Here is a 20,564-nt window from a genome sequence, read left to right on the forward strand (position 1 = left end):
CTCATAACGTCGCCAAATGATGTCATAATGTCTCAAGCTTGACATATCTAGAAAGCACTCATCGAGGTGTTCAATTTGAGGTATGACACGATATGGTTTCTAAAACTTGAAAATTTGACCTTGGGGTCAAAGATGTTTGACCTCAGGCGCTAACCATAAAGGTCAAGGCCAATCGCCACCAAAAACTAATCAGCTGAGCGCCAGACCATATACTACATTCCCATAAAGTTTGGAGACGATTCGATTAAAATTACTCAAAAAATAAGGGTTTCGTCGACTCCCCTGATTTGCGACAAAGTGACCTTGACCTTTGACCTTGACCTTCAAAATTTTATGCGCTGAAAAGAACCTCTATAGGCCTCTGATATGCGAAGTTACAAAAATTTCCAATGATAACTGTGCTCTGCAGAGTGATTTATACGTGATTACAGACCAAAAAAAAAAAAAAACCATATGAAGGTCAAGGCCAATCGCCACCAAAAAATTAATCAGCTGAGCGCCAGACCATGAACTATATTCCCATGAAATTTGAAGACGATCCGATCAAAATTACTCAAAAAATAATGGTTTCGTCGACACCCCTGATTTGCGACAAAGTGATCTTGACCTTTGACCTTGACCTTCAAAATTTTGTGCACTGAAAGGGACCTCTATAGGCCTCTGATATGCGAAGTTACAAAAATTTCCAATGATAACTGTGCTCTGCAGAATTTTTTATACGTGATTACAGACAAACAAACAAACAAAAAAAACCATACAAGCTGACTAACATATCTTGCAAAAACTTCGTTTTGGCAAGATAATGAAAAATCACTCATAGAGTGACAACTTGGCGAAACAGCGCAAAGTAGAATGGCACTCGGTAGAAAGCATACCTCTGCCTGGTGGAACGGTTGACGTTTTGTATCTCACTGCTGGGCTGGATCTGAACCAAAATCCAATCTGCTTGTTCTTGTCACCTATTCAACTCATCCACCTTGTTTTGTCATAACTGATCGACAACTTTTTGAGATGTAGTGATATATTTAGTTTTTGGCCCAATCTATACATTTTCGAAATTCGGCCTGTGTTGACCTTTTGACCTTAAAATTAATTGGTAGGTGAATTCAGTGACCTGAGATGAAATGCTCTTCAAATTTCAAGTCAATCGGATGAAAATTGAGGATTTTAGAAAATTTGGCCCAAATTCACTTTTTAGCCTATTTTGACCTTTTGGCCTATGGTTACCTCAAAATTAATAGGTGTTTCAATTCAGTGACCTGACAAGAAAATGCTCTTCAAACTTCAAGTCATTCATTCCATTCCATTGGGACCATACTCTGGCAAGAGCGTTGGTGCTACTTAAGCAGTCTCCTTGGCTATTGGCCACAATCCTGGACAGGTCGCCACTTTGATACAGGATACCAGCAAGCTGGCACTCATTTTGCTGAACTCGGAAGGATGAAAGGCAGTCAACCTCACCTGGTATTAATTCAACAGAGAGTGGGATTTGAACTCAGGATCCGAGGATCCCAAGCCCATCACCCGAACCATTAAGCCAGCACGAAACATAAATCTCAAGTCAATCAGATAAAAATTGAGGATTTTAGAAAATTTGGCCTCTTGGCTTATGCAGACCTTTTGGCCTATGCTTACCTCAAAATTAGTTGGTGGTTGAATTCAGTGACCTGATATGCAAATACTGTTCAAATTTCAAGTCAATTGCATTAGAATTGAGGATTTTAGAAATTTGGCCTATGTTAACCTTTTGGTCCAAGTTGACCTCAAAATTAATATGTCGTTGAGTTCAGCGACCTCCTGTGCAAATGCTCTTCAAAATTCAAGTTAATCGGATGAACGTTGACAATTTTAGAAACAATAAAAAATTTGGCCTATTTTGGGTTGACCTTATGACCTATGCTGACCTTTTGACCGAAGATAACCTCAAAACTAATAGGTGGTTGAATTTACTGACCTGACATGTAAATTCTGCTCACATTTAAAGTCAATCAGATGAAATTTGAGAATTTTAGAACATTTCGCTCAAATTGGCCTATTGGCCGATGTAGACCTTTTCGGTCGAGCAAATTTTTCGAAACTTCAATGTGTAACCGTCGCAGGGTCGGTGACATTAACCTCTGAAAATTTCAGAATGATCAGTTGAGCGGTTTGGGCTGGAGGCGAGCGGACAGAAACAAACACACAAACAAAGAAACAAATAAACTCAAACAAACTGAGGCGATAAACATACTTGTCCAAAAAAATTTTTTTTTGGCCAAGTTACAAACACACACAAACAAACAAACGGAGGCGAACAACATCAAGATATAGCACAATATCTCAAAAAGTTGTGGACGGATTTGGACAAAACACGGTGGACATGTTGGGTATGAGACAAAGACAAATCGATTCCATTTTAGTGAAGATCCGGATCCGGATAAGAGAATTATTAAATTTCTAAAGTGATTCTTCACCATTAAGAGATGGGGCCAAAAACGATATGTATCATGATATTTGAAAATGTTGTGGACGGTTTATGACAAAACGAAGTGGATGAGTTGTTCAGGTGACAAGAACAAGCCGATTCAATTTTGGTCAATATCAAGCATACCATCCTTAAATGGGGCATGTGCGCTGAATCTGCCCACCTGGGGACATCTTGAAATACCTATCTTAGCAGTTTGTACCATTTCCCTGATGAAGATAATTGCGTTTCTGAAATGTTCATCATAAAAAACAAAATTTTTGATTGTTTCTTTGGATCAAGATTGCTCTTAAACAGCTCTTAAATCTTAAAACAGCTCCAAAACTTACATTCGTACAGAAAAAAAAATTAGATGAAATGTTTGAAGTATTGGAGTGTGACTTCAGCATGACTTTCAGAGCTCATAGTTCAATGGTACATGTATATATTCCAGAAATATAGAATATGCAACCTAGCAGAGTGTTCTTCCAACCACAGAAGTTGATCTGGTCGAATTATCCCAAGAATCTGGAGTAAAAAAAAATAAACTATTATTCATATGCAGCCTGTGGCTGCTTGGCCGCATCATTTGCTGGGAGCGCAGCTGTGCAGCTGATGCAATGCCCCGTTACAAGCAGCACACTGGTCCTCAATTTACCAACCTCGGAAGGATGACAGACTAAATCAACACGCCTGGTGTTAATTCAACGGTTACAGTGGCTTTACCTCAAGACTCTAGTATCTTAAGCGAGCCACCCAAACCGTGAAGCCAAACTAAGGCTTTAGAATCTAGATAATGTGTCATGATGATCCTGCAATGCACACAGGATTTCCTTCGTAAGCCATGTTTATTGTAAACTTAATATCAAAGTCAGTCAACATGAGCCTCGTGAAAATTGCGACTGTCAAAGTGTTTAATTAAAGTCATATAATAATGACTTTTGAGAAAAAAAATATGGCATTAAAGTACAAGTGACATGAAGTTTACCTTTCAAAACGAGCTTTCAAACTGAAAATAGGGTTAGATAGCATTCATTATTTTCGTATGCAGTCTGGGGCTGATGATTGCATCATAACTGGAAGCGTGGCTGTGCTGTTGATACAGTGCCTCCGATGTGTCAGAACAGGAATTTTCATGAGTTCATGGTGCTGGCGATAGCTCGCCTCCTCTTGGCGAAGGACACTGTGGGATCTTTAATGTTCAGCAACGAATGATGGCAGATGGGACACCCGGTTTAATGTCTATCCGAGGGATGGCACACACACTGCTGCATCACCCTGCCTGTGAAACACCAGGATGGCAGTGTATAGCTGGGTCGAGATTAAAGCCCAGCCTAGACAGCTCATAGATTAATATGATGACATCTCAGGCCGAGAGCCGGCCATTCTGCCAACCTGGGTACTTACCAACATCATTACCACTAACAAAGAGCAATGACTCATCAAAAGCCGATGTTTTTAAGCAGCATCATAACAGATAATGTCAAAGAAGGGAAATGGTTGGTGGAAGGATGGGTGAGTGAGGATGAGGAGGGGAGGGGAGGGGGGGGAGTTGGAGGTATACTAGCTGTCATTTACCTTTGGAAGCACTGCAGATAATATGATATTTGAGTGATTAGAAGCATAACATTATAAAATACACCAGGACCCCGATGTTTGCGAGGCATACGTTCCAGGAAAACGCCGCGAATGTGGGGACATCATGTCAATGGGAAATGGGGGGATAGGTTCCGGGGATTTCTAGACCCGAGAAAAATCTACGATTGTCAGGGTAAAATCCACGAGTGTGGGGGGGAAGTCTGCGAGTGTTTTGTCATTGTTACAATGGAGACAAGGGGGATAACGTTATTGGTTCGCAGTGGTTCCTGGTTCATGAAAAAGGCTGCAAATGGCGACACCACCAAAGTTGGGGACTTGGTACAATAGGGACAAGGGGAATAATGTTATCAGTTCATGGTGGTTCCTGGTTCAAAGTGGAAAGTTTTTAAAGTTTAAACTGTTTTCGACCACGAATACACGATTACAGTTTCATTAAAGATGCTTACAAACAAAAAAATAAACGACAACACCAGGTACAGTTTCCAATTTATTGAAGAATGCATTTTAAAGTCTCTTCACCATAGAGTACCATACCCCAAAGCGAAAACAACAACAACAACAACAACATCATGTATCATTCAACTTTTTATTAAAACAAGCTCAAATGAGTTAAGATCCTCGTCCTCTTAATGATGACATCATAAAAACGAATATGACGTCATTGTGATGTTTCAGGTTTGCGATAAATTATCTGTGCTAATGCCCGGCTTGATTCCTGCAAACAAAATTCAAACAGCTTGCCTAGTTTCGGAGATAATGGTATGGGCGATTTCCATTCGCGGAGATATTATGACGTCAACTTTTTTTCTGGAAATAATTTCCAAAATCGGACGTGGTTACTGCGTGCGCGTGGGCTTTCTGCATATACATGGCAAGTTTCACGAAGATCCGATGAAAACTCTGGGTTGTGAAACAAAAAATGTCAAAAAATAGGAATGACGTCATAAAAATTGATATGACGTCATAGTGATGTATCATATGTGCAGTAATTTATCTCTGCTAATGCCCTGTTCGATTCCCACAAACAGAATTCAAAAAGCTTGCCTAGTTTCTGAGATAATTTTTTCGGCGATTTCCATTAGCGGAGATATTTTGACGTCATAACTTTTTTTCTAGGAGGAATTTTCAAAATCGGAGATGGTGACTGTCTGCGGAGGGTATTTTTACATATGTATGCCAAGTTTCAGGAAGTTTCGATGAAAACTGTAGGCTGTGAAACAAAAAAGTCCACAAGAAGAAGATGAAGAACAACAACGTGAGTAAGACTTAGAGATCCTCCACGAGGATCTACAAACACAGCACACGTAACTTTGCAAAATGATAAAGATGATGATGAAGATGATGATGATGATGAATAAGATGAGGTGCGCTGGGTGTAATGTCTTGAAAGTTGATATTACCCCCTGGTTGAGAGGCTGGATGAGGGAGGTGGTGTTCGGCAGAAGGAACATGACCTCACTGCTCTGGTGAGTGCCATTCAGGTCCATGGGGGTGGCCAGGAGCGTTGTCAAGCAGCAGGGGTACCGTGAACGAAAGGTTCTTTCCTGCCAGGTACCTCTCGACCTGAGGAACGAAACAATTATGGATCCAGTCCATAAAAAGTACTGACGTCACCCACACCTTGCTGTTCGTCCTCCAGTACACGTGCAACATCTGCTTGTTTTTGTTCTTCAGCGGACGTGGTTTTCCGGGAATGGTAGAGCATCATGGGCTTCATCATGAAGTCCCCTTCAGTGTTTGAGCAGAGAAGAATGGATACTCGATTCTCTGTGGCCTTGAAGCCGGCTGCTTTGCTTTCATGCTGTGAGATGAACTTTCTGGTTGGCGTCTTTTTCCAAAACAAGCCATCTCATCAGTGTTAAAGACCTGCTCCAGCAGGTACCCCTTCTCCTCGATGAGGCTCGCAAGCTCTGCAGAGAATGCCCTGGCCGCGTTGTGGCCCACAGAGGCACGCTCTCCTACAAGCTTGACATTGCGCAAATGACATCACGCCTTGAAGCGGTGGAACCACACCCTGCTCGTGTAAACCGGCTGGAGGTGCCGCTTGTACCCGCTGCACTCGTGCTTGCACCACCCATGCCAGAGAGATGTCCATGCAGGAGCTTCGCCTTCTCCCGTATCAGTGGTCCGCTTAGAGGCTTACCCTTCTGAGTGTTATCCTCGATCATTGGGAGCCATTTTTGAAGAATGAATGACGCAAGAGGCAATGCACAGGTCAGAGCAACGGGACGAGAATGATGGTGATCCCGGAGGTGGTGAGTCGTCTGTGCATTGTTTGTGGGGGATTTTAATGGGTGATGCTGTATTCGGCAGCTGATAATAGATGTGGTGAATGATGTCATTGTGTAATTGGCCCATTTGTAGCTCGCTGCAAATTACACACGTGTCCATTCTTTAACTCACAGGACATGATGTCTTCTCTATCTGCAGGTAGATTGTGCTGAGCGTTTTAAAAATGTAACAGCTGAGATGGTGCTGTTTGTAGCAAGATGGTGATTTGCAATGAGATGTGCTGAATGTTTCCATTGTGTAATGTCGATATGTGGCGACCTGGTAATTACTGGATACATCAATAGATGCTGTTCGTGTTTTCATTCTGTAAGTAACTCACGGGGGATGGCATTGCGGGTAATAATGTGTTACACTGGTGAGACATCCCGCAAAACTGTATCCTGTGAAGCTACAATACATGTACAGGAAGCAGGTCATGTTCGCAGCTCGTGGAAGATATGTTTTTTGCATACATGCAGTATTGTACTGTACATACATCCAGCTGCTTTGTGTGTGGCTCATGGAAGATATATTTTAGAACTGTGTTATGCTCGCTACTTGTGGGGGAAATAAAATATAAAAAAATATTTTAAAAATCGCCATGAATACCGTGAATAGACGGGTCAATTTCCCACAAGTGTCGGAGAATGTCACAAATTATCAACCGCGAATATGCGGAACTCACAAATACATGGAACTCACAAATATCAGGGTTCAGGTGTATTCTAAATAAATAGTTTTATAATGTAGACTACTACTTCTGGAATGGCCCCAATTATTCTCACCGTCTGGGGCCAGGGAGCATTTGTGGCACAAGTGTTTCATGAACCGGCTGGCTGTATCTGCAGATGTTCGACTGAAGGTCATAAGAATTTATAATTTGTTCAGGGTGGCAACGATAACTTGCCTACTCTTCGGAAACGATATTGTGGGAATGAGATCTTTCATGTGTAATAACAATGAGTGCTGGCAGACACCGACTCCGGCTTGACGTCCCTCTGATGGACGGTGCAAACATTAATGCCTCACCCTGCATGTGAAACACTGTATGGAAGTTTATCGCTTGGTTGAGATATAAAAACAGGGTAGACATCTCAAAGGTGAGTGGGCATAATCTTGCTATCCTATACACCAAATTGCTTAATCCAAAGGAAAGATCTATCGATTTTTGCGACCAAGGCAGCAAATGAGATTTCATTAATTCACATCACTGAATGTATGGGTATCACAGAGCATTATACACACAAACTGGCACTAAAAATAACTAAACACAAAATATCATTTCATTTATTCCAGGAACGGTACCAACGACAAAAAAAAAAAACAGTGTGAAGTCAGAGGGGATAGCACGACGATGGACAGACAGATGGATGGGCAAACGGAGCCGATTACAATATCCCTCCGTTTTTTTTCAAAAAGGGTGGCAATAATAAAATCACTTTTGGTGAAATGATCAGAAAGAGATATTTGAAAATTAATTTTGAATTGGGGAGGTCCACATCTCAAGGTATACATTAGCAGAGTCCGGATTAAAGACAGAGAAAAGTGTCTAGGTTCCAGAGTTAGAAATCATATTCGTAACTAAAATATAATGAGTAATATCCGTCTAACATGCATTATTAATACATCCATGAACAAGCTGAACAGAATAATGCACCATTCATCTACATGGAGGCCAACAGAGGGAAGGAAAATACATTTTGAAACATTGTGGAATATTTATGTTTGAGATGTCAGAGCATCCAACTAGGAAGTCCCTGAAATGAATGGGGTACAACTCATAGTGTGTGAAATAAAATCATCAAATTAATGTTTATATTCTACAGCACATAGCTTAATTAGCATCACCCCTCTCCCCAATTCTCAGATGTCACATGGAAAAGATAAAGCTCAGCAAAAAAAAAAAAAAACTATGAAGAAAAAGAAGACGAAAAGGTGGCAAGAGATACAACCCCCTCCTGCCTGTAAATAAATATTCTTAAAAGAACTTACAAAGAAAAGGAAGATAGCCAATTTAACTATCATGACTGTGCGATTACACCCATACATAATTAACTCAACAATTTACTCATTTACGATATAATAAACTAATTCTTACCATGAACATTAACGTTTAACATCGACGTCCTTTGTCGTAATGAACTCACAAATCTAGTTTAATCTTGAGACAGATACAGATCAGCCGATTCTTTATGAGAGAACCAATGGAATTTTTAAGGTCCACAAAGTAGGAAATCACAGAAGGTAAGGTTAAGGTGGGATAGCTGACATTGTGTCCCCATCTGAAAGACTGTGTGCTCCAAGATGCAGCACCATCTGTCGCACCACAGAAAGATGTCAGTTTATTTAAAGTGTGATTTGACTCTGCAAGTTAAATCCCAAATAACAAGAGGCAGGCAGACTTGTAACGAAGCTATTCTCGTGTATATTGAACTTGTAACTAAGCTATTCTAGTGTATATTGAAATAATAAGAGGCAGGCAGACTTGTAACGAAGATATTCTCGTGTATGTTGAACTTGTAACTAAGCTATTCTAGTGTCCCTCAGCTTACAACACCCAACTGACCAAGGAGATCTCCTATCTTAACGACTCAAGTGAACTTGATTTCAATTCATCTTCTGAAATCAAATGAGATCAGAGGTATTCGAGACATTAAGTCCAAGGTGAATAAGTTAATCTCACAGATATTAAATCACACTTGCACATTAAGCTCTTTTTGATCGTAATACAAATGCAATATTCAGAAGTGATCTCACCTGCCTGTAAATCAATTTCTGCTTTAGGATTCGTTTTATTAGTCCCCTACCGATTTTACCAGACAGGATTAGAGGTTTTCTCTCCATCTGTCCATCTATCCTTCCATCCCACCTGTGGTTTTTCAGAATTTTCTCTCATACCCTTTAACATATTCAACTGAAACTTGGTACATGGCTTCTTTTTGATGGTACAGAACAAGTTTGAGTTGCAGGGCATTTCATCAATTTTTCAAAGTTATACCGTTTTTGGATTTCGACAATATCACATCGGTAGGGGACATGTATTGCAAAGCAATTCTCACTGCTGTTTCTCATGGAAATGCATGGTACCTCTATGATGTTCAATGATGGTGTTCATTGGACTTTTATCATGTTTTCGTCATTTTGTCAAAATTATTGTGATTTCACCAAGTGCTTTCCACTCGGCTCTTCAACTGTGTCTCATACCAGAACTGTGAGAAAAGTGAAATTTTATATACTTTGGTCATTCTCTGCTATTAACTGCTCTGCTTTATTAACTACGAGCAGGAGTACCCGGCATTGCACGGGTGCTGTCCTCATCCTGTTGGAATTTTTAATAAAAAAAAAACTTTGTGGCTCTCTTACAGTATAATAGATACACGTCAGTAATCAATGAAAAGGTACTACAAAGCAAAACACATCAGCAGCAAGAACAGCAACAACAAAAACAACAGTATCAGCAGCAGTACCTTTTTCAAAGCTTCACATTTAGACAACATTGACCAGGTGTGGCTTGCATAATTTGAAACTCAGGTACCCATTTGAAAGCAAAGCACCATATTAAACGACAATTGCTGTTTTAGTGTTTCTCATCTGTGATGGTTGACTATGCTTGGGTATGTTAGTGCTGTGTAAAAATAGTTTTGAGGTGAACTTTTGCAAATTCAAATTAACATTGCACACTGGTGTGTGTATTTTTTTTAAACTTCAATGTAAGGCTTGAGTTACAATGTGGGATGCCCTTTAAGGCCGGTCACACCTTGACGTTTTAGCCAACGTATGCCGATTTTTGAATTTTTTTTCTAAAACGCTGGCACACGTTGAATACGTTATGGGTAAGTTTTGATAACATTGAGAGCACGCTGAAAAACACTGCCATACGTCGTTGTACGCTGGCTTTAAACGTTGTACTTTTCGGTTGTCCTCAAATTTTTTCATGCTTGAAATTTCACGACGTATGCCGGCGTATGACTCACACGTTCCGCTACGCTGGCCACAAGTTGTATGCACGGTCTGCGATCGTTGACAGACGTCAACACATGCTACTTGTAAGTTAATCATAAGTTGAGACACGCCGAGGTAATGTTTAGCGTACCCGAAACTTTTTTCTAACCTATGATTAACGTGTTGTTGGCACGTTACGCGATCGTTGCCACACATCGACAGACGTTACTTTTAAGTTACTCATAGGCTGAAAGACGTCGGTATAATGGATCGTCCTTGCGTCAGCGTCCACGGCCACGGCCAGGACACTTATTTGCAGCATTCTTCAAACTTTTCTTCGGCATGACGAGGATGTTCACACTTCGATGTTTAGCTTGGCTATGATTCCAATTGTCCATCGGCAGCGTCTATTTAAAATAGTCGAGTTTGAGCATTTTAACACGTTCAGAAGAAACACTTCAAATTTCCAAACCCGAGTGTCAAAAAACAAAGGCGAGTGACAGCAATTTAAATCGTTCATTGTATACAATGAAAATCGCTGAGTGGTACCGTTTAAAAGTCGTTGAGTGTAAAAAAAATCCAATTGTTGAGCGCAAGCGTCTACTTTCAATAGTGGAGATGCAGCCATTTAAATCGTTGAGTGGCAGCCTATGAACTTACCCGTGGACACGCGGACGCAAGGAGGATCCATCATAACCCACACCCTCCCCCTCACACTCACCTACTACTGCCAACATGAACAAACTACTACTTAATACTAATACTAATACTGATACTGATACTGATACTGTTACTGCTGACATGGACATCGACTCAAAAAGGAACTCGAAAACACTGTTGGGTTCCCCTTTTATGAGCAGCATTTTTATATACCAATTCCCAAAACCGCTGGGAACACGTCTTTATATGGCAGTTGTAACCTAGAAAAACGTTCATTTTTTTTTTTTGTCGACCGGAAGACGTCATTGGAATACGTCTACATACGTCGATGTGTGTTGGGACTACGTAAAGAATTAGTTCAAAGCACGTCAAACATAAGTTAGAAATAAGTTTCGCGTAAAAAAGACATTACCGTGACGTGTTTCGACTTATGAGGAGCTTATAAGTATCCTTTGTGGATGTGTGTAAGCGTCCACATATCGTGTGTGAAACTTATCCCCATCGCATGCGGAACGTGTGTCATACGCCGAGTACGTCGTAAAATTTTGAACATGTTTAAAATTTCTTGACGTACTCTACTTACTACGACGTATGATAGCGTACTTTAGCGTTCTACTCACGTATACCAAACTGACTCATACCGTATTTGACGTGCCCCAACGTTTTAGACACATTTTTTTAGGTCGGCATACGCTGGCAAGATCGCCAAGGTGTGACCGTTGACATGTTGACACTTCCATTTCTACGGCAGTTATGATTCGAATCGTTGTGCGTCAGCCTTTTAATAGGCTACGTCACGACATCGTCGGCGATGCGTGCAACGCGCTATGCCGAAGTTAGACTATCGTTGGGCATCGGTTGTGTAGGCCGACAACAGGTTCAGCATTCGTTGGTATAAGTTATCTATAACACAACGAAACGTTCTGTGTCCATTACTAATATGTTATGCATACGACCAACTCGTTATGAATACGTCCGAATCTTAAAAAAAAAACATCAAAAGTTCAACGTCAGCCAGCGTTTTACATACATTTTAATACGTTGCCATCGCTGGCTAAAACGTCAAGGTGTGACCGGGCCTTTAGGGGCTGCGGTATTCTGTATCATGATGGCGAGGTCACGGTGTGCTAAGATTGGATAAAAAACACACACACACAAAAACACACACACAGTTTATGTGTCTATGCTTGTATATATGTGTGTGTATATATATATATATATATATATATATATATATATATATATATATATATATATATATATATATATATATATATATATATATATATATATATATATATATATATACACACACACTAATAAAAGGCAACGTGTGTGTGTGTGTGTCTGTGTGTCAGTGTGTAAATGTGTCTCCTCAGTAACTCCAAAACCATGAAACCAAGCAGCCTGAAACTTTGCATGCATACTAAGAAAACTTCAAGGAAGTGCATGAGTGAAAATTGGGTGTTTGGGTTAATTAAAACACTCATGAAGATAGCACGAGGCCGCATTTGAAATATTTTTTTCAGAGGTATAGGTTTTCTCAACGGTTCTTATATGTTTTTTGCATGCTGAATTCAGAAATCTATCTATAATTCCAGCAATCTCTGTGTGTGTGTCTGTGTGTGTGTGACCGCTGTTTCTCGACAACCTCTGGTCCGATCTAATTGAAACTTGCCAGGTATATTGCTGGGGACCTGAGGATGTGCCTTTTCAAGGTTTGATATTAATCGGACAAGTGCTTCCCAAGTTATGGCCATTTATTTACCAACCAATGGGAAGACACGTTGTTGCGTGGGCGTGGCCGATGGGGAAGGGAAGCACAGCCACGTTCCCCATTACGGGTTACAACGTATGGGCTTCCGGAGAGTGATGACTTCGTGTATTCTAATAATTTCTCAATTTCTTATGCGCATTTATAGATAAACACAATGGCCCAAGTTATGATCGTTTTCATATGAGACGGTGTATAAATTTCGGGAACATCAGAGTGCTGGTATGCTACGAAACAGGAAGTAAATTTTTTCTCTCTCTTCTCTTCTCTTTTTGTTTTTCCTTGCCCACGACATTGCGAAAAGATAAAATACGTTGGCGCTAATTGAATAATAGGATATTAAAAATAAATTGCGAATAATCGTGACTGCGAATAATATCGAACTTCCGGGTCACGCATGTACGGGCACGTGAGAGCGAAGAAACGGCCTGTGTGGTTTATTTATTTATTATTATTATTATTATTATTATTATTATTATTTTAACGGGCACGTACTAGTGTATCTAATTTCGCTCAATCAGGTCAAGTTTTTATGCTATCTCAATTTTAAGGAAAAAAAAACAATCAAAATTTTTGTTTTAGCATTAAAAAATAAATAAATAAATAAAAATTTAGCATTTTTTAAATTCAAAATCAGACTGACATTGACAGAAAATGTACAAACTATACATATAATGACACACAAGTACACTTAATGTGGAAGAAAGTGCCTTCTCAATTACTTTCATTTCAATTCCAGAAAAATATAGATAAATCGTTGTTTCTGGCAACACCCAACTGTAGTCGCTCCAGCAGTCGCTGTTTTCGTTCGTCTTTTGAATGTTGAATTTCACATTAACGGTACTTGTGCGTCATTTTATATATGGTTTGTACATTTTCTGTCAATGTAATCTGATTTTGAATTTTAAAAATGCTCATTAAAAAAAAACCTAAATTTTGATTATTTTTTTCCTTAAAATTGAGATAGTTGATCTAATTGACATAAAAACTTGACCTAATCGAGCGAAATGAGATACATTTCTAAAATCAGCATGCAAAAAATATATAGGAACCGTTGAGAAAACCAAGACCTCTGAAATGACGCAGACCAGTGTAATTAACGGCATGATTTAATTATATCCTTTACCAGGTGATCCTCGGCCACCTTCCTCTCTGGGTCCGAAGGAATTTCCTGTGTAACCTCGCTGGGGTAGAAAGCCGCCATGTTTTTTGGCCTGCTCAACCATGCCTTGATTTGGAATAGGCAGCAACAATTCCCAAATGATAGTATTTTTTCACTTTCCTCACTCATATTATTGAATGCCCGTTCATCATAGCTACACAATTCGGACATATTTGACATTTCAAGCATCTCCGGGAGGTGTATGGTCAATATGACGGTTCGGTGATTGGCACTGGCTCGCTAAAAATGTGAAATTTAATTTTCCACGAAGTTTCCCCTTTTTGTACGTTTTTCCATAATACGACCCGTCACTTCGACATTATATATGTATGTATGTACATATATATATATATATATATATATATATATATATATATATATATATATATATATATATATACATATAAAAATAACGTACACGTCACATCGACCGAGCTGCGCGATGATGGGCGGTCTCTCGGGTGGTGCTTCGCCAGCTGAAAATGTTGTGCAATTTCATTTTTAAACAACATCGCTTTGTTTAACTTTTTGTGCAATGTGTTTTCATCATCTATCCGCCACTTAGAGATTCATACATAAAAAACAAACAAACAAAAAAACCCCTCCATCAACGGCGTGTTCAGCGTTCCTGTTTGGAGTTGCTTCATGTTGGTTTGAGCTGTGAAAAGGATGTGCTGACATTTTGTGGTCACTTTGGATTGTTATATCTTTGAATTACATTTCGTTATTTTTTCATTTGATTTCCATATTTAAAAGGTAAACCTTTTGGTTCTTTTTGTGTGCTTTATCCATACAGAACTTGAAACAGGCTGGTGTTTGGCCTCACCGAGTGATTTAACAAGCTGAGTGGGAAACCAACCATCATCTTTTAAATGTGAAAAATCAAACTTAACTGATGCTTTAATAGAGTCGGGTACACCTGGAACATCTGACGTCAATAATGAATGCTTGGACAACACATGAGGATGGAGATACAGACGTTTCTAAAGCAGATGGTTTTCTTTATATGAACCAGGTTTGCTTTCAGAATCGTTAGGAGTTTCTTGTTGTCACTCTCAAAGCTGATAACACACGGAAAAAAGACAAACCCCCATTGACCTCGTGTTCGGAGTTCCTTCATGTTGGTTTGAGCTGTGAAAAGTGTGTGCCAATATTTTATGGTTGCTCTTGGTTGTCATATCTTTGACTCCGGGAGGTGTATGTTTAATATAAGGGTTTGGCGATTGCCACTGGCTCACTGATATGTGAAATTTTCTTTTTCACGACTTTTCCATTTTTGTATGTTCTTACATTATATAACCGTCACTTCGACATCGACACATCTATATTAATAAAAGGAAGTGTGTGTGTGTGTGTGTGTGTGTGTGTGTGTGTGTGTGTGTGTGTGTGTGTGTGTGTGTGTGTGTCAGTATGTGTGTCAGTATGTGTGTCAGTATGTGTGTCAGTATGTGTGTCAGTATGTGTGTCTCATCCATAAATCCAAAACCATAAACCTAACAGCCTAAAACTTTACATGCACACAAAGAAAACTCCAAGGAAGTGCAAGAGGGAATATTGGGTGTTTGGGTTAATTAAAACACCCCTTTTGAAGATAATTAACAGCCTTATTTCATTATATCCTTCATCAGACAATCCTCGGCCACCTCACTCTCTGTGTCTTAAGGTGTTTACTGGGTAACTTCGCTGGGGACTGAAGCTGCCATGTTTTTTGGCCTGCTCAACCACATCGCTACTTGAAACAGGCCGCAACGATTTCTCAACTATAAAGTTGTTGTTTTCACTTTCGTAACTCATGTTGTCAAATGCCTGTTCATCATAGCTACAAATCACTGGGGACATTGCAATGCTTATAAAAACACCAAGAGATGTTAGCGTTCTTGGCTTGACATTTCAAGCGTCTCCGGGAGGTGTCTGGTTAATGTGTTGCTAATCGCTTGCCAAACAAACCGTTTCTTATCAACCGTTTTGTTGGAGTGCTTGCTTGAGTGTTTAAGCCACTTGGCAAGCACCCTCCAAACTGCTTGGTTGTCGTTTCGGTAAAAGTATCCGTGCTCTCAATAGAACCTCAATTAGACAGACGTACGTTTCTGCCTGTGCTGGGCCCTGCGGTGCCATGCGGTTGGTGCCTCGAGAGGTGTCTCATCTGCTGAAAATGTGCAATTTTATTTTTACAGGACATCGTTCTGTTTTACCTTTTTGTGTGATCTCCTTTTAGTATAATCTACCCCTCATTTCGACATCGATACATATATAATAATACACCCAAGCGTGTTTGACGGTCAGCTCAGATACAAAACTTGATGCAACCGAGTGTTAATCAACCTTAACGACAATGAAAAGTGAAAACAGAATTTAAATTGAATTTAAAATAACCTCGCGAAGCCGTGTTGAAGTCAGCGGACCTCGTGTTGCCCAATAAACAGGGCCAGACGACACAGGTTACGAGAAACTAGTTGGTCAAATTAAATTTTCTTAATAATCCCAATGAAACCTTTCATGCATTATAGGCATCTGATGCTTCCTTGTAGGCCATTCAACCAATCGGTCATTTTGCACTTGATGACCCTGTAACCTTGACCCCCGAGGCGAAAATATGAAAATGGGCTCAGACCATCTATAGAGAGGAACTAGTATTATAAACGTGTCAAGTTAGAACTCAAACGGCTGAGTCATCTCGGAGGAGATAGAAAAATAAAAATTGTTCTGAGGAACAAAAATAAACCGATCTGAGGACATAGAACGGTTATATTAGGTCAGCGAGCTGACCTAAAAATAAAAAGGTCCATCCAACCAGGTGTTTGCCGTGATCTGGTTGTGAAGGCTGAGAGCATTGGTCGACATTTTTTATTCTGTGCCTCGATATATTTCTTCATTGAATTTCGTTAATTTCCCACTTGAATTCCTCTTTCAAAGAACTCTGTTTAAAGGTAAATCTTTGTGTTTGGCATTTTTATGTATTTTATGCGTGTGTACATATATAAACTGTATTACCATAACCATATTACTAACAGCTTAGTGTGTGTGTGTGTGTGTGTGTGTGTCTGTCTCTGTGTGTGTGTGTGTGTGTGTGTGTGTGTGTGTGTGTGTGTGTGTGTGTGTGTGCGCGCACGCAAGTTGCTGTTGTTGCTTGCTATCTCTTCATGTGGGTGGGTTTCAGGAGGTGAAACAGAAACCTGCCAGGTCTCTGTGTGTGTGTGTGTGTGTGTGTGTGTGTGTGTGTGTGTGTGTGTGTGTGTTGTTGGTTGGTATCTACATATGTGGGTTTAAGAAAATGTAATGGAGTCCTCCCAGGGTGGGCTCAAAGTAGCCGCCTTCATTTCAGGAAGGGGTCACGATTCATGGACCAAGTTGTGAAGTTTTCCATTCTCAAATTTTGTGCCGTTCTACCAGTACACACACACTATATATATATATATATATATATATATATATATATATATATATATATATATATATATATATATATATATATGTGCGTAAATGAGAGGGAGAGTGGTGGTATGGTGCGGTTGCAAGGAGTTGAGGTGGGGAAGGTGGATGGGTTTAAATACTTGGGATCAACTGTCCAAAGTAATGGGGAGTGTGGTAGAGAAGTGAAAAAGAGAGTGCAGGCAGGATGGAGTGGGTGGAGAAGAGTTGCAGGAGTGATTTGTGACAGAAGGGTAGCTGCAAGAGTGAAGGGGAAAGTATATAAGACGGTAGTGAGACCAGCTATGTTGTATGGTTTGGAGGCCGTGGCACTAAGAAAAAGACAGGAAGCGGAGCTGGAGGTGGCAGAGTTAAAGATGTTGCGATTCTCGTTGGAAGTGACGAGGATGGGCAGGATAAGGAATGAGTATATTAGAGGGACAGAGCAGGTAGGACGGTTTGGAGACAAAGTGAGAGAGGCGAGATTGCGATGGTTTGGACATGTGCACAGGAGGGAAGCGGAGTATATCGGGAGAAGGATGCTGAGGATGGAGCCGCTAGGCAGGAGGAGAAGAGGAAGGCCAAAGAAGAGGTTCATGGATGCGGTGAGGGCGGACATGCGGGCAGTTGGAGTGTCAATGGAAGATATAGAGGATAGAGCGAAATGGAGATGGTTGATCCGCTGTGGCAACCCCTAACGGGAGCAGCCGAAAGAAGAAGAAGAAGAAGAAATATTTATATATTTATAGTGATAGATATATTGATAGATATATTATATAAACACATACATATGGAACTTATCAGGATGGACATACTTTCCAACCTCTCGGGATGAACAGCAGAAGTGTGCACGCCACCGTCAAGATTGACAGTAAAATTTGCTCGGACATCAAAAAAGATGCTTGGATATTCCCATGTAATCAAGAGAGAAAAAAACTTGTATTATAAAAATCATTTAACTGCTGCAATATATTTTTTTACACTTTCATCTGCTTTTTTCTGCATTATTTTGTTTTTTTAATGTCATGTCTTCACCAACCCAAACATTTGAAAATTGCTTGGGTCTGACATGCTTGTCAGATGCAAAATGGTCAGTGGGATGCAAAAGGATTGGAGGATTTGGCATACACAATAGAAAAACAAAAAAATTAAAACAAATATGTTTCTTATTTGAATGTTAAAATCAATAACCAGAAATTAAGCCTGGTGTTGGCTCAGTGGTTTGGGTGGTGGCTTGGGATCCTAGGGTCCTGAGTTCAAGCCCTGTTGGCCACTGAATTATTACACTAGGGGGTTAACTCAGCCTATCATCCTTCCAAGGTCGGTGAAATGAGTACCAGTTCTCAGTGTGTGTACTAGTAGAAGGGCACGGCATCAGCAACATAGTTGCGCTTCAATAAATGATAGCTACCCCGGCAGCTAAGCTGCCATACGACCACCACACCAATAACTAGAAGGGCACTCGGTAGAGTGCATACCACTGCCATGTAATGCCTGATCTACGAGAACATATCGTGCCAATACAATTTTGAAATATCACACCATATATCGTTTTTGGCCCGATCTCTCAATGGTAAAGTCACATTAGAAATAAAACAATTCTTGTATCCAGATTCGAATTCGGATCTTCACCACAATCGAATAAATTTGTCATGCTCACACACCCACACCCAACCTGTCTACCAAGTTTCTTCTGAATCCGTCTGCAACTTTTTGAGATATCGGGCTATACATTAGTTTTGCACTGTGTCAATCAAATACTTTAGTTTTGCACTATCCATCAATGGTGAAGAATCACTTAAAAAATTCTAGTAGTCGGTTCCAGATCCGGATCTTCAACAAAATCTAATCACTTTATCCTTGCGACACACCGAACCTGTCCACAAAATTTCATCTGGATCTGTCCACAACTTTTTGAGACATCCTGCACACAGACAAACAGACAAACAGACAAACAGACAAACAAACAAACAAACAAGAAGACATCATGCAGAGCACAATACTTGCAAATCCATAAAACAAATTTGACCTCAAAAATAATTGGTGGTTGAATTCAATGATCAAACCTGCAACTCTTCAAATTTCAAGTCAATCGGATGAAAATTGCCAATTTAAGAAATCCCACCTAAGTTGTTCACCTTTGGCTTATGTTGACCTTTTGGTCCATGTTGACCTCCCTCAATAATAATTGGCTAGTTGAATTCTGTGACCTAAAGTATAAATCCTCTTCAAATTTCAAGTCAATCGGATGAACATTGACAATTTTAGAAATTCGGCCTATGTTGACCTTTTGGCTGAGGAGGACCTCAAAAATAATTGGTGGTTGAATTCAGTCACCAGATCTGAAAAACGTTTTCAAATTTCAAGTCAATCAGATGAAAATTGACAATTTTAGAAATCTCCCCTAAGTTGTTGACCTTTGGCCTATGTTGACCTTTTGACCTCAAAAACAATAGGCTTCTTCCTTATGGCAAACTCTACCATGTGGATAAGTTTTGTGAAGATCAGTTTGAAATTGTGACCTGTCGGCGATAAACAGACAGACAAACAGACAGACAGAACAAGCCGGTAGGCGGACATGGGTCGTCGATCAAGTCGAATTTAGTCGTTTTTCAGCCGTTACTAGCCAACAAAAGCGTCCATAGCAACAGTTCTTTCTCACACATAACTAGGACATACCATGAACCTACCATACCAGTTTCATGTATGTCTGACTCATAGTCTCTGAGAAATAACGAACTTCGTTTTTTTATTTTTTTCGACCAGGGTTCATTCAAAGTCTATCTTCTCCGACAGTTTTCATGGGAGCGGGCTGAATTTTTTTTGTCAAGGAGGCTGAATGTGTTGCCCACAGAGGATCATAGTTTAATTTTTGAATTTCGATATTTTATTTTTTTTAGATTTTTTTGAAAATTTCAAAGGCCCGTTGCTAGGCAACCGAGTGGTCCATAGCAACGATTCTCAAACGCGCACAACTAGGTCATAGTATGAACCTACTACCAGAGTTTCATCAAAATCGGCCTACGATTAACGGAGTACTGGCCTGGACAGATAAACAGACGGACAGACAGACATAAAGACGGAAAACCTGACAATAAGGGTAGATAGATCGACTACCCAAGAGACAGACAGATAGGGGTGTAAGCATAACCTCCTTCACCTTCGCTGGTGGACCCTCACCTTCGGTGGTGGAGACAACTCGTCTAATCCACACTTTAATCCATTCATGAGAACCGTGCAACTCTTTACAAATCAACATTTATAACACTGAAATAACCAGACGTAGGTCTCACGGATATCAGAAA

General features: G+C 40.1%; 1 protein-coding gene across 3 annotated transcripts in view; it reads right to left on the bottom strand.

Moving 5' to 3' along the window:
* LOC147027093 (noelin-like) overlaps positions 1-20,564 on the bottom strand; it is a 236,346-nt gene that overhangs the window by 72,336 nt on the left and 143,446 nt on the right. The gene's annotated exons all lie outside the window — the stretch shown is intronic.

The sequence above is a fragment of the Eptatretus burgeri genome, chromosome 5 (assembly GCF_056783735.1).
Source record: "Eptatretus burgeri isolate ZD-2024b chromosome 5, Ebu_testis_v1, whole genome shotgun sequence".
Lineage (NCBI taxonomy): Eukaryota > Metazoa > Chordata > Myxini > Myxiniformes > Myxinidae > Eptatretus > Eptatretus burgeri.